Source organism: Rhea pennata, chromosome 4 (genome assembly GCF_028389875.1).
Source record: "Rhea pennata isolate bPtePen1 chromosome 4, bPtePen1.pri, whole genome shotgun sequence".
Lineage (NCBI taxonomy): Eukaryota > Metazoa > Chordata > Aves > Rheiformes > Rheidae > Rhea > Rhea pennata.
In genome coordinates, this window is record NC_084666.1 from 45736149 (window position 1) to 45748975 (window position 12827).

The 12827-nt window shown below is 37.1% G+C and overlaps 1 protein-coding gene and 1 long non-coding RNA gene across 5 annotated transcripts in view; one reads left to right on the forward strand and one right to left on the reverse strand.

Annotated features, from left to right (window-relative positions):
* LOC134139444 (uncharacterized) overlaps positions 1 to 12827 on the forward strand; it is a 140029-nt gene that overhangs the window by 31124 nt on the left and 96078 nt on the right. For all 3 annotated transcript variants that reach the window (XR_009958158.1, XR_009958156.1, XR_009958157.1), the window contains one exon: positions 3830 to 3971. This is a non-coding gene — a long non-coding RNA (uncharacterized LOC134139444). The remainder of the gene's footprint in view (positions 1 to 3829; positions 3972 to 12827) is intronic.
* Positions 1 to 12827, reverse strand: part of GUCY1A1 (guanylate cyclase 1 soluble subunit alpha 1) — a 36512-nt gene that overhangs the window by 23347 nt on the left and 338 nt on the right. The window lies entirely within an intron of this gene.

Below are 12827 nucleotides of genomic sequence, written 5' to 3' on the forward strand. Positions count from 1 at the left end.
CCCTTCGAGTTCTGCCACTGTTGTCATAGAAATACTGATTTACACGTTTTTTTATTTTTGAATCAAAATGCACCTTGACTTCTAACATTCTGGGTTTTTGCATGTAGGTGTGTAGATGTGATGGTAAATGAAGAATTGACCTCATCTGAGAGTCTAGAAAAGTTATATGCTAGGTTGCAGAGAAAAAGGAATTTCTAATTAGAGGAGACTCTTTATCCCTCATCAGCAGTGACATGGCTTTGTAATTTTTCTGATGAGGAAAAAAAATGATTGAAGGGATGTATTCAGCCAGAATAAATGACTGAAGATATATTTTCACAGCCATCATGCTTTATGTAGAGCCCAAGGAAAAGAAAGCAGCTCTGAAGAAGAGGAGAGACTCTCAGTTGTTCACTTCCATGGTATCTTCCAGTGTCAGACCAGCAGGCACCAGATTAGCAATCCTTCCTTTTGATTAAATAGTTATAGATGGTTTCTGCTACATGACATGGTTAAAATAATTTAAATTGCTAGTTTGGTCATTTGCACTGTAAAATGGTACCTTTATTTTTTATTTCACTGATTTGCCTGTCACTTTTCACACAACAGACTGGGCAGCTATAGTTCTTCAGAATCCATCCTTTTCAAAATCGGCTAATTTTAGAAAGGATTTGACTGCATAAGGCTGTGGATCTTACATTTGTAAAGCACAGACCTAAAGGCTATCAACACATCTTGTGAGACTGAATCCTCTAAGAATACATTACAGTACCAATTTCATTGTTGAACTGTATCATTTAGTTGCTTTCTATTACTCTTTTGAAAAATGGAAGAAGTATGCAATTAAAGCAGAGAAAGCTGGATATGTCTGTGAATTTATATTTTATTTAAAACAACCAGGTTTATTTTTTCACTACAATAATGAAGCAAAGTAGAGTTGAGATGTTTAATGAAATACTGAGATGCTTAATGTCTTACACATGTGGTATTAAGAGAAATGGGTATGGTTAATTAGTCACAGTAAATATGCACTTAACAATTAATGTTAACCTTCACTTAATGTATACCGTTTCTGTAAAAACTGAAAATTAAATAAATTAAGAGGCAAATCTTGGCATCCGGTGGAATGCTGAATTTCTCTGATGTTTGTTATTGTCTCCAGTGCAATTGTTGCAATTATTGCAGCTGCTGATCTTTCAAATCTTTATATTCCATATATTCTGCTTTTCTCTTAAACATGTGAAAGAAATCAAATGGCACAGTGAGTTTCTCAGATGACTTTTGCACAGGAAAAGTCAGCATATGCAAATGACAGCAGCAGAGAGAAGTCATACAAAACTAACCCAGTGCTAATTGCTGTAATCACCCCTTGGTCTGTACCTGGAGCTTCCCCTTGGTACCAGTAGGACTTTGGTGTAGAGACTGAGGTGAAAATGTGGCTCTGAGGAAAAAATATGCTGAAAATACATACAGGTGGCAATTCAGCTTGTATTTAAAAACAAAAGGAAGCTTTGGGAAGGACTATAGCACAATCTCAGAATCTCAGAATGGCTGAGGTTGGAAGGGACATCTGGAGACCATCTAGACCTCTGCTCAAGCAGAGTCACCTACAGCACATTTCCAAGGATTGTGTCCAAGCAGCTTTTGAATATCTCCAAGGAAGGAGACTCCACAACCTCTCAGGGTAACCTGTTCCAGTGCTCTGTTACCCTCACAATAAAGAAGTTTTCTCTCATGTTCAGACAGAAATTCTTGTGTTTCAGTTTGTGCCCGTTGCCTCTTGTCCTGTCACTAGGCACCACTGAAAATAGTCTGATTCCATCATCTCAGTACCCTTCCTTCAGATACTTACACGCAATGATAAGATCCCCCCTCAGCCTTCTCCAGGCTGAAGAAAAACTAGTTTATGTAGATCTAGAAACATGAGATTCTTTACAGCAAATTTTTGAAGTCATTACTAAAAAATGTTTTAAAAATATTTTCAGTGAAAATCAGAAAATCACTGAAGAATGAGGCAAATGAAGATACGCGACATGTATGATACTCTTTGAAACTTCCAGATGTCCTGAACAACAGACAAAAGACCCATCCTTATTTTAAATCTAAAAAATATTATCAAATGCCAGGAGTTCCAATCAGTGCTGCCTTCCCAGTTATAAAAACAGACATATTTACAAACATTTAGCAGGTTCCAAACATGCATTATACCAATTCAAGTGTGTTATTTGTTGAATTGAAGCTTATTGAATATGAATATTTAATCCACAGAAATCTTTTGGAATGATAATATCACCTAGCTGTTTTGAAATTCTAGTTTCTACTTCAGTTCTGGATATTTTAGTGTCAGATTGCGAGGTACAGACTGGCAAAGAAATATAGCTTATCTTGAAAAGTTTTCCAAAGTTCCTTAGTGGCATGCATTTCAGTGCTGTCCTGAGCAAGTATGCTTCCCTAAACTGGAGCTGAAGAAATGCAGAGAAGAGGGTGCTACCAAAGGAAACAAAACAGATTAAGAGATTTGGAGGGATGGAAATCCAAGAAGGTATTAACAAGAATACTGAGGAAAATCTCTGATAGGGATATACCAAACATTGGCTTCTCAGTTCAGGTGCCAATTCAGAGTTTAATTATGGAGGTAAATCAAATATAATTTGAGCATAAGAATTCTCTTCCTCCTTTTCCCACAAGCTTTTGTGACTTTCAGGGCAAGCTTCTGAGGTCTTTCTCCCATTGCAGATAATTCTTCCATAACTCAGGGGGATGATTTCGCTAGAGGACTTGGATTTTCCAAAAGACTAGAACCATATGACTAGCTCTTACCAAGAAATACGTTTGTGATCAAAACCAATATGTTTCTCCGATATAAAACCTGAACATTGTGTATAGCATAAACCACAAAGTAGGCTTCCAAGAGCTATTCTATCTAGACATACGAGTTCTTGATGTCATGTGTATAACTGCTTTGACTGCTGTGAGGTTGACATCATTGTAAACTTACCAAAGTCTGAAAGATCAAAGTTCTGCTGCATTTCTCAGATAGTACAGCTTTTCTCATTTATCATTGCATTATTTTGCAATATCTGCTTATCCTGATGGTGAGAGAGAAAAAAGAAGAGAAAGGAGATAGAAACAGGATAAAGGACTACAAAGAAAAAAACAGAAGAAAGTAGAAAACGAAACTTAAAGAAGGACATGAAGATTAAAAAATCCATAAGAAAGTAGGAAAACATGGGTAATAGAAAAAATAATTTGCAAAAGCATAGACAGTTCACTAACTGATACATTGCTTTTTCTCCACTACGATCCACAAAAATGCTATGAGTACATGCAAATCTTTTTTCTATAATCTGTCAGTAGAGTTGATAGAAAACACTGAAATGATAATTTCAAGGAACCTTTCAGCAATAGGTAGCTTTCAGGAGACTTTTTTGGTGGTAATTTTTATAGCTTGTGTTTAAACCAGCTCTATTGGCTGCATATTACTCTCTGTTGTGTGATTATGGAAAGGTACAGTCTTATGTCCCTGATTTGGCTGCTAACATCCAAATTCTAAATTCAGTGTTTTGCCTCATTAGCATCTAATGGGAGGCAGGGAAGGGAGTACCTTGTTTTGCTGTACAACTTGATGAGATAACCCTGTTTTAGAAAAGAAGTAAGAATTCTCTAGAGCTGGACATGTCATATGTTATTTTCTAGTATTTTGTTTTAAACTGCATCAATTTGTAAGGTAAAGGCATGGTATACATTGTTACTGATTTAAGATTTCATAGAGTTACATTTTATTTTTTGAAGATATTCCACTTTCCTTTTATAATATGTCCACAAAGAACCTTTTTCCTCTCTCTGTCAGGCTTTCTGAGATAACATTTAGTGCTGCACATGCCTCTGAGATCCTGGAATGGAAGCACACCTTAAAGGTTCTGATCTGTACCCTAGCAACGTGGCATGAACCTGCTCTACCATCTGCAATCACCTCCCTGCCACTACAGAAGGTAGGAAGCTGTAAGAGCGTTTGGTTCTTTGTCAAGGTGTAGTAATTTATGCGTTAGTGCTAGAAGTCTTTGGGTTTCAGCTTCAGCGCAAAATGAGCAAGAAACAAAGCTTGAGAGTCTTCCTGTAAAGGCTCGGGCTCCAAATAAGTGTCAGCTAAAGAGAAATAGTAACATATAGGCAGGTGGAAATGACAGCTAACCAAGGGCTCTGAAGGCTGAAATCTGAACCATAAAGTGGCAGGCAAGGACTCTAGAGGATCTGGGCTGCACTGCCCTTACTAAGGTAATGAGTTCATCTCCAATTTACTTCATTGCGAACCAAAAATAATATCAAATGGAACTGATAAATGACTTACTTTTCTTGATGCTTCACCTTATGCAATGATTGATGTGCCACACAGATAGCATAATATTCACCTGTAGTGCAGGAGCCATCGCACACCAAAGGCATTTTAAGCACTTTCTGCGACCACTCTATGTTTGCTATTTTCTAGATCCATTAACAGATCTAGATCTGGACATGCCACCACTGAACACCTGTGTTTTCATTACACTAAGGAAACACATTAATTTAAAAAATCCTGCTACACTGGAGAATGCAATAATAAGCTCATGTCTACTTGAAGCTTTGTTATTAAAGACCTAAGTGGTTCAAGGAACTGTCACTGACTTTCCTAAGTATTTATGCCAAGTCACCTGTAAGCACCAGTCCAAGGCAGAAGCAATTTTTAAATAACCTTTAAATAACCTTCATACTAGGATGTCACAAACTTGCAGTGTTGCTTTATTGACTCATACCGGTGCTCCAGGCCAGCAGGGAAAACAGTTTAGTTGTTTTTGAGGTTAAAGGAAAGGAGGACTGAAGTGGAAGAAAACTCTAAAAATGAACCAAAATCAAATTCTGGCACTAATAAGTCCATACGTACTCAGAAGAACATTTCACATAGGTTTCAAATGTCACTTTAGTATATCTGAAAATAAATGCTCCTTTGGTTGAAAGTTGAAAGTTAATTTTATTGTTATCTGAGTTCTTGATAAGAGAAACCTCACGAGTCATTAGGCTTCACCTGTGTGTTTGTATATGTGCACAGAAAAAGGATGCTACATAGAAAGTTCTCTCTTTTTTGAGAGATACATGAAATGTCACAATGGAAAGGCTGACAGATGATGTGTATAGCTAGGCTGGAGAGAAGGGATCAAAGGCATGGCCTAAGCTTGAGTTCCTAGAGGATAAAATAGAGACCTAACTTTCAAGATAATGATAGGCATTATCTCTTTGATAAACAATTTCCTACCTAAACTCCAGGTGCCAAGATGAAGACAAGATGCGGCATCTGGAAGCACCACAGATCTTGTCAAGCATGCATTCTCAGCAGGTTTATACAATGGGGAGGAAAGGAAGTTTGCTACAGTGTGTCTGGTCTTCCTTTACTTAGGGTCAGAAGCCTTTGACATTTCTGCTTGCAGCTTAGGTGATGCTGAAAATTCAAAACGTTTGTTTCAAATGTTTGTGTGTGGCAATCTCCAATGAGACAAAAGCTCTTATTTTCTAAGTATCATGTGACAACAGAAAGATGAAGTTCTCACAGTATTAGGATTATCTTTACAGCATATTCATATTATAAACTTTTGTTCTGAGTTTTCAGCTCTGTTACAAGACAACTAAATTGCACACTGCCCATAATATATATCAAACTGACAGTAGGATTGCATTCCTAAGTAATGCAGCTCCTTTGCTGGAAACAAATTACCAAACCGAAATTTAGTATTAAAGATCTGAATGCAGTTATTAATATTTTAGTTAACATTATGAATGTTTTCCGTGGTTGTAGAGTAACAGTTGTGGGGAAAAAAGTGAAGAAATGTTATATAAATACCTATATAAGAACTCTTTTTCTTGCAATTTTCTGCCAGCATTAAATACACCAACTATTTGCAATGTAATACATTACAGCAACTGCAATAAAACCCTAGCTGTATCTTTTTAAAAATTATATTAACACTTAGAATCATAGAATCAGTAAGGTTGGAAGGGACCTCTGGAGATCATCTAGTCCAACCTCCCCGCTCAGCAGGGTCACGTAGAGCATGTTAGACAGGGTTGCATCCAGGCAGCTCTTGAAGATCTCCAGAGAAGGAGACTCCACCACCTCTCTGGGCAACCTTCTAGCTGCGTTTCTGTCACTGCTGCTCTCAGCTTCTTATCTCATTTTTTCCACTATTCCAATTTATTGCTAACCAAAAGCTGCCCACAACTTGGGCAGAGATGCATGCTCTTTTATAGCTTTTGCTACTCAGAAATAATCCTGTATCTCTCCCTCTACTCCTTCTTGCTCTTTACTGATTCAACTCCTATTTAAAAAGATTCTTTTACCTTTTAATTCCCCTCTTATCTATTGTTTAAATCTATTTCTGTATTGCTTAGAACTGTAAATCACTTTCAGAGAGAATCTGGAGGGAAGATATAATGAAACCATATTTCATATCATTAATCAACAGTAAAAAACATGCACATATTTTCTAGTGCCAATGCCTGCTCTTCTAAGAGAATAATATTTACTCTGTCAGGATGCCCACCATTATCTCAAGCTCAAGACACTTGCACATTTCCAACTTTGACTAAGCCATGTCTCCTTTGTTTCTAAAATTTACCATTGTTATGGTCAATTACTTATTCTACAAATACTCAGCTAACATGCATCTCTCACAGAGCTGGAGCATGTGACATGCAGAGAGTAAGTGCAGGGCTGATCTAAGCCGATGTTCATTTTCAGATCAACTGAACCTTTTCAGTGACAAACTGCAAATAGAGTTTCTGCTTCATGAGCCTTATGAAAATATTTTGCAAGCCATGCCTAACTCATGAGTGAAAGCTTGATCTCCTGTATGTTATTTCATTTCCTCTACACAACTGCATGTTTTTGGCTGGAAAATGAACTACTGAATTATTTCTTAGCATTCATATAGGCCATCATTCAATCAGTGAGATTGCTACTTGGTCAACATATGAAAATTCTTTTGGAGCCTTTGCTTAAACTGAAATGTTCTTGTTTAACCTTCTGTCTGGTTTATGCTTCTTAGGCAGGTTGCTCAACTGAGAAATTGTGCTAATATTATCTTGAATTTTGCTGGAGTTAGTGTTTTTTCTCTATCGCCAGCGCTAGGTGTATTGTTTGTTTGTTTTAACCTCTCAGAAGACCCAACTTATCATCAGGGCCATACACCTGATGATACGCCTATATTCCAAAGTACAATGATTGACCTGAAGGACTTACCAGCTAAGACAGAAAAATGGGTTATGAAAAGAAATGTCACTGTGCCTCTTTTGGAACTGGGGAAATGAGACATGCTGGAGATCTCAGAAGGAAGACTACAGTGGAGCTAAGAGTCAATCCAAATCTCCTGAATAAAGTTGAACAAGTTTTTTGGCCAGGAATTTATTAGACCTGAGTAATTTACAAAATCTGGTTAAATCTTACTAATCTTTGCAGCCAGAATTTAAAAATAACAATTGGAACAAATCACTTACACATGTCTACAAGTGAAATTCAAATAGATTTTGCAAGTAGGATTCACAAAAAGAGGTAGGTGCTATTCATAAAAACAGAAAAGGGAAATATCCTCACTCTGTGGCCTCATGCCTAACTCATACCAATGTTAACTTCATTCTCTCATTGTCTCTTCATTGCTTGACTTGCAATGAACTTGGCTGGTTTTATTAATACCATATAACTTATTTGGGAAGCTTTATCTTTAACAGCATCAGTTAAAGCATTAAATTCAATCTAAAATTAATTGTAATTATTTCTATTGTTATTTTGTGAAAAATTACAAGGACAAAATTGGTTTCATGTTAACCAAAAGTCTTACTAAGTTTCTTAAGGCACAAAACTTTCCTTCCCTTCAGACCATTCCTCTTCTTTGGAAATGCTAAAATTCTACCTCTAAGTATGCTTTGTGAGTTCTATGGGCTTTGGCTATTTTCATCAAAATTTGAGCAGTGTTTCATTCCACCAATTTTTTTTCTCAGCCTGAGGCAAATGGTTTTATACTTTCATTTCTCCAGTGCAAATAAACAATGATGAAGACAATTTAGGCAAGGAAAAAAAAAGGAAATTAAAAGTTAGATTCATATGTGCTTTCTCTAAAGACATGGAAATTTGGCCATTTTTAGCTATGCTATTTAAAACTGGAACTGCAATGAGTATTTTAGGCTCCAAAGTGCCTGCAGTCAGGACTAGGGAGCCACATAGCTATTGGTGAAAACAGGCATCCCTCCCTATGAATAAGAAGGCAACAACTGGCTATCTAGTCTTGTGTTTTCAAATCATAAAAAAATTATGGCAAATAAAAACCCCCAGTTTTTCCAAGCAACAAACTGGGAGCCTTGCTGAGGTGTTCTGTGATTGTAGTCAGCTTTTTGCTAATGCTCGTTGGTGTGTGAAGGGTTCTGTATTTGCTGAAGAGGGAAATCGGCTCTCCCTGAACAGCTTTTGTCAGTTTCCATCTGCATCAAGTGCCAAGTGAAATGCCAGGTTAAATTGAAATTAAACCACACATTTACCTTGGTCAGCATTAGAAAGGCAGTTGTCACGATACAACACATTGCTGTCTAACATAGCTTAGAGAAACCTGTACCTGGGATATTTAACAGCAACCAATGCATGTGATATCACATAAACCATAAGTTTTACTACACCCCCTGGAATCTATGATATTATAGAATTACACTGCATTACAACCACCAGGACAATTCCCACAAAATGTATTTCCCCCCCAAAGTCAGATGTTTTTGTTCTAAATATCTTTACAATGTGGTTAATGAAGAGATTCACATCGTAAGTGTATATTTATTTCAATTTCCATTTGAGAAGAAAATAATTGAAGGATTTTAGCATGTTGCCTTATAGCAAGTAATTTTTATCCACAGTAAACAGCTGGATGACTTGCATGGAATATTCTCTGTATCACAGTAACACAAATAGCCGTCTAAGGACTAGATTCCACAATGCTTGATAAAATCTTTGGACCTGGCTCCATCCCCCTCCATGACGATGCACACACCCTGCTTTCTAGATTGCAGCCCACACAATTAAAGCTCTCTTCCTGAGCCACTGCATGGCTGACCTATTTTCTATATGGACTGAGCTGAAACAGTCAATTGGCATAGCCATGCATACAGCACAAGGCATAGGCAGACAGTCCCAAGATAGGGTGCAGACAGCTCTATGCCCCATAACCCCTTGCTGGGATACAGTTCCTCGGGTATTTACTCAAGTATCTCTCCTCTTGCCCTAGGACAGAGAAAAAGTGGCTATGGTGTGCAAGCAGGGACAGCATCACTTTTCCAGCCCATCCAGGCAAATACATGTGCATGGGAAGTACATCCAGGGATCTCACAAAAGAAGTACTCCCTCAGAAATAACACATAAGGTCACAATGTGCTTCTCACATATATCCTCAAGGCTCAGTGTGATGCCTACAAGAAATTAGCCTACTGGTGCTGACTTGCATGAAGGGCTGGCTTGTTTGAATACTTCTGTTAGCAGGCCACCATTCAGTTTGCAACAGCTACTTCTGGGATGAATACGCAATAAAAAAATCAATTCACAGCTTTGCTTTAAGTAACACAAAGGCATGAATATAAGGAGTGAGAGCAGCCAAATGAAGAATAATGGTTACCACATTACAGCTAGGTTCAAGGAGCAGAGGGGTTGCTTAGAAGCTACATTGAGACTCTGAACGGTAGAAGGGGGCAGGAGAGCATTAGTCAAAAGACTCTACAGTTAAATGTGAAAGCAGTAATATTCTTAGCAGGGGCATTGATTCCACTTAACAAAACTAGCGTATAAGAAATATGATTGAAAAAATAAGTGCAAGTGAATCTCAAAAAAAGTGCTCTGTTAGGGTGAGATTTTTCCGAAGGCTGAAGGCCTGTGGAAGCTCTAAAGCTCAAATTTACTTGAGGTCTGAAGCAATGAAGAGGACTTGATGAGGTCTGTCTGTGGTGAAGTAAAATTAATTCCTAGAGAACATCATTGCTCTGACTTAAGTCAACTGACAGCAGTGGCATCTGCCCTTCTTAGCAAAACACCATGAAGGGAATAAGTGTCAAAGCTCCACATAAGTGTCAAAGCTTTCTCAAAGCTCCATATCCAAAAGTAAATGAGCATCCCGTACAAGATATAGGAAATAAACGAGGAGCCAAAATTACCAAGAAACACTTAGCACTGATCTAAGAGTGGCATCACCTGAACAGAAGGACCAAAAGACTGGAAGAACAGCAAGTTACCAAATTAATAGAAATTAATACCTATTTTACAAGTAAAAGGCTTCATTAGAGGTATTAATAAATTTTCAATTGTTTCACTGCAGATGGGTCAGTAAACAGAAACCTAATCACGAAACTGCTGTCTGTCTAGCAAATTTGCTGTCTTTATTACAACAATATTACAGGTTTAAGGCTAAGAAGTACATATACGTGCACTTAAAACCTGTTGGAATTTTAAGATTAAATTCTGTCGTGAACATTGTTGCTTTCTTGGATGAAGGCATAAGCTCCAAACATTGACTTAAAGATATTATACCTATCTAGTGATAAATCTGATTCTTTACCACTAGTAGATCTCGTCATTGAAGACTTACTGAATGTATGTCATACAGCCACATCTCAAAAACTCAGAACATACTAAGACTCTGAATAAATGCAGTAAATTTTAATAAATCTGTAAACAGTAAAGATCTTAAAAGAGGAGATAATACAAAATGCTCAAGGAATTCCAGCAAAGAAGCTTGAATAGCAGCTGTGAACAACTCAGTTTTCATTTACTAATGAAATCAAATATGCAATGTGCCACTTAGTGATATCATTACAGTAAAATTCCTTAAATTCCTATAGTTTCCAACAACTATTTTAAAACACTTCATTTTACCTCTATTGAAGTATTCCTAAATCAATACATTTGTATACAAAATGCAAACTGTAGTATATCTACAAAGTAGGTACAAAATAGTGCCAAAAACTTTCTAATGTATTTTACTTTTAAATTAATAATTTACAAAATCTTTTGGTTTTAACAACCACTTTTACTGAAAAGAAAAATAATTATGTATGCTACAGAAAATCCTGTCGTGAGTTTTTGAACTGCTTGTTTTGCTTCCTTGCATGACATAGACTGGTTAAAGACAGATCATTTAAAATACATGAATCAGAATTAGATAAGTATTCAAGACTTTTTTTCTTTACATATTTACTTTTTATGGACATGATACAAATACTAACCTTGAGTTCTCATTTTTAAAGGACTTTTTCATCAAAAACTTAATTGCATAATTTAAGTGACTGGTTCAGACGGCAACTGAACCAGTAGTGAGCCATTTTATTGATAAAGTCACAAAAGGTTAAAAAGCACTGTATGACAAACTTCCCCACTTTCTCCTGTGATGTTTGCTTCATGATCTTGCACTGTCATGACTCATAATAGCTGCAGGCTACATAATACCAAAGAGCAAATACAAGCAAGAGATCTCAAGATGTGATTTCTTTCTTTTCTCTTCTTACTTTTCCTGGCTCAGCAAGATTTCAGAAATTGCTTTTCTCTTCTGTGAATATGGAGTCAAACATCCTTTATCTTGCCATTATACTATTCTTCAGGCTTCCTTACAGTCATCTACTTCGTTTAAAGTTCTTACTCTTTGTCAAACCAAAGAGAATAGTCATCAGAGCTGCAGAATCTACAGCCTTCTGTAGGGCCCCAGAGCTGCACACTCCAAGGAAAAAACTTCTTTACAGTAAGGAGGGCATCCCATAATTGCATTTATAGCCTGTTTGCATGTATTCTCTCGTTGCTTAAATGGTTAAATTCTCTCATGGCTAATTATTTAAACTATTCTGTTACTGGAATCCATTTCTAGCCTGGGCTGTCACCACCTTTGTCCCTAACCCCAGAAATGCAGTAGGCCCATTTATGTGATTTAAAGTGCATGTGTCTTTGCTTCTGCTTTCTGTGATTTGGAAAAAAAAATGCCCTATCCTAACTACAAGAAAAGGGAGTGGCTCCACTGGGAGTTTTGCCTTAGGAAAAACTATAAGATTAGATCATTTCCAAATAAGTAAAACACTTTATTCTACTAATGGAAAGGCAATTAACACCCATAATTGTTTTGTTACAATTTATGCATTCTTACAAAAAAATCCTTCATTAAATGCTTTCTATACCCTGAGACTTCAGAATGGAAAGTCTGAGTAAATAAGCATTTCCTTTTTTCCTAAAAAGAATTTCAACTATCAAAAGTCTTACTATTTCTCCTCAGACCAGCCCAAAGAGAGCACAGCATAACCTGCAGCCCAGTGAAAGGCTATGGAGGCAATACAGCATCACAGACAGCTCATTGCACTGTAATACTCATTTCAGTTAATACTGCATCTGTGCTTAAGATTTTTTCTTCTGTTAGTTCATCCTTTGTGCTTAGAAAGCCATCCCACTCCGCACACAGAATAGGCAGCCACCTCTGAAAATACAGCCATTTTAGGACGAGAAATAGATGCGCTTGGTAGAGTACAGCAGATGTATAAAAGTACTCCTTTATATCAGAGAGAAAAGGTTTTCAAGTGTCTCAAAGGTTTATATAGAGAGATGATTTTTTAAAGGGGCTGCCAGGCCTGCGGTAGTAATGTTTCCTGAACTTGAGCCACAGAAGCAGAAACAACTCTGTCCACTCAGAAAAGGAATTACAAGCATGGGTCTTGAGAAATTAGAGAAAATTGTGAAGCTGATAAAATCGACTGAGAAAGTAAACTGCCAGTCATGACGACTGCCGCGCAGTTTGGGGTTTCATGTGTTCTTCCTAGAGAAA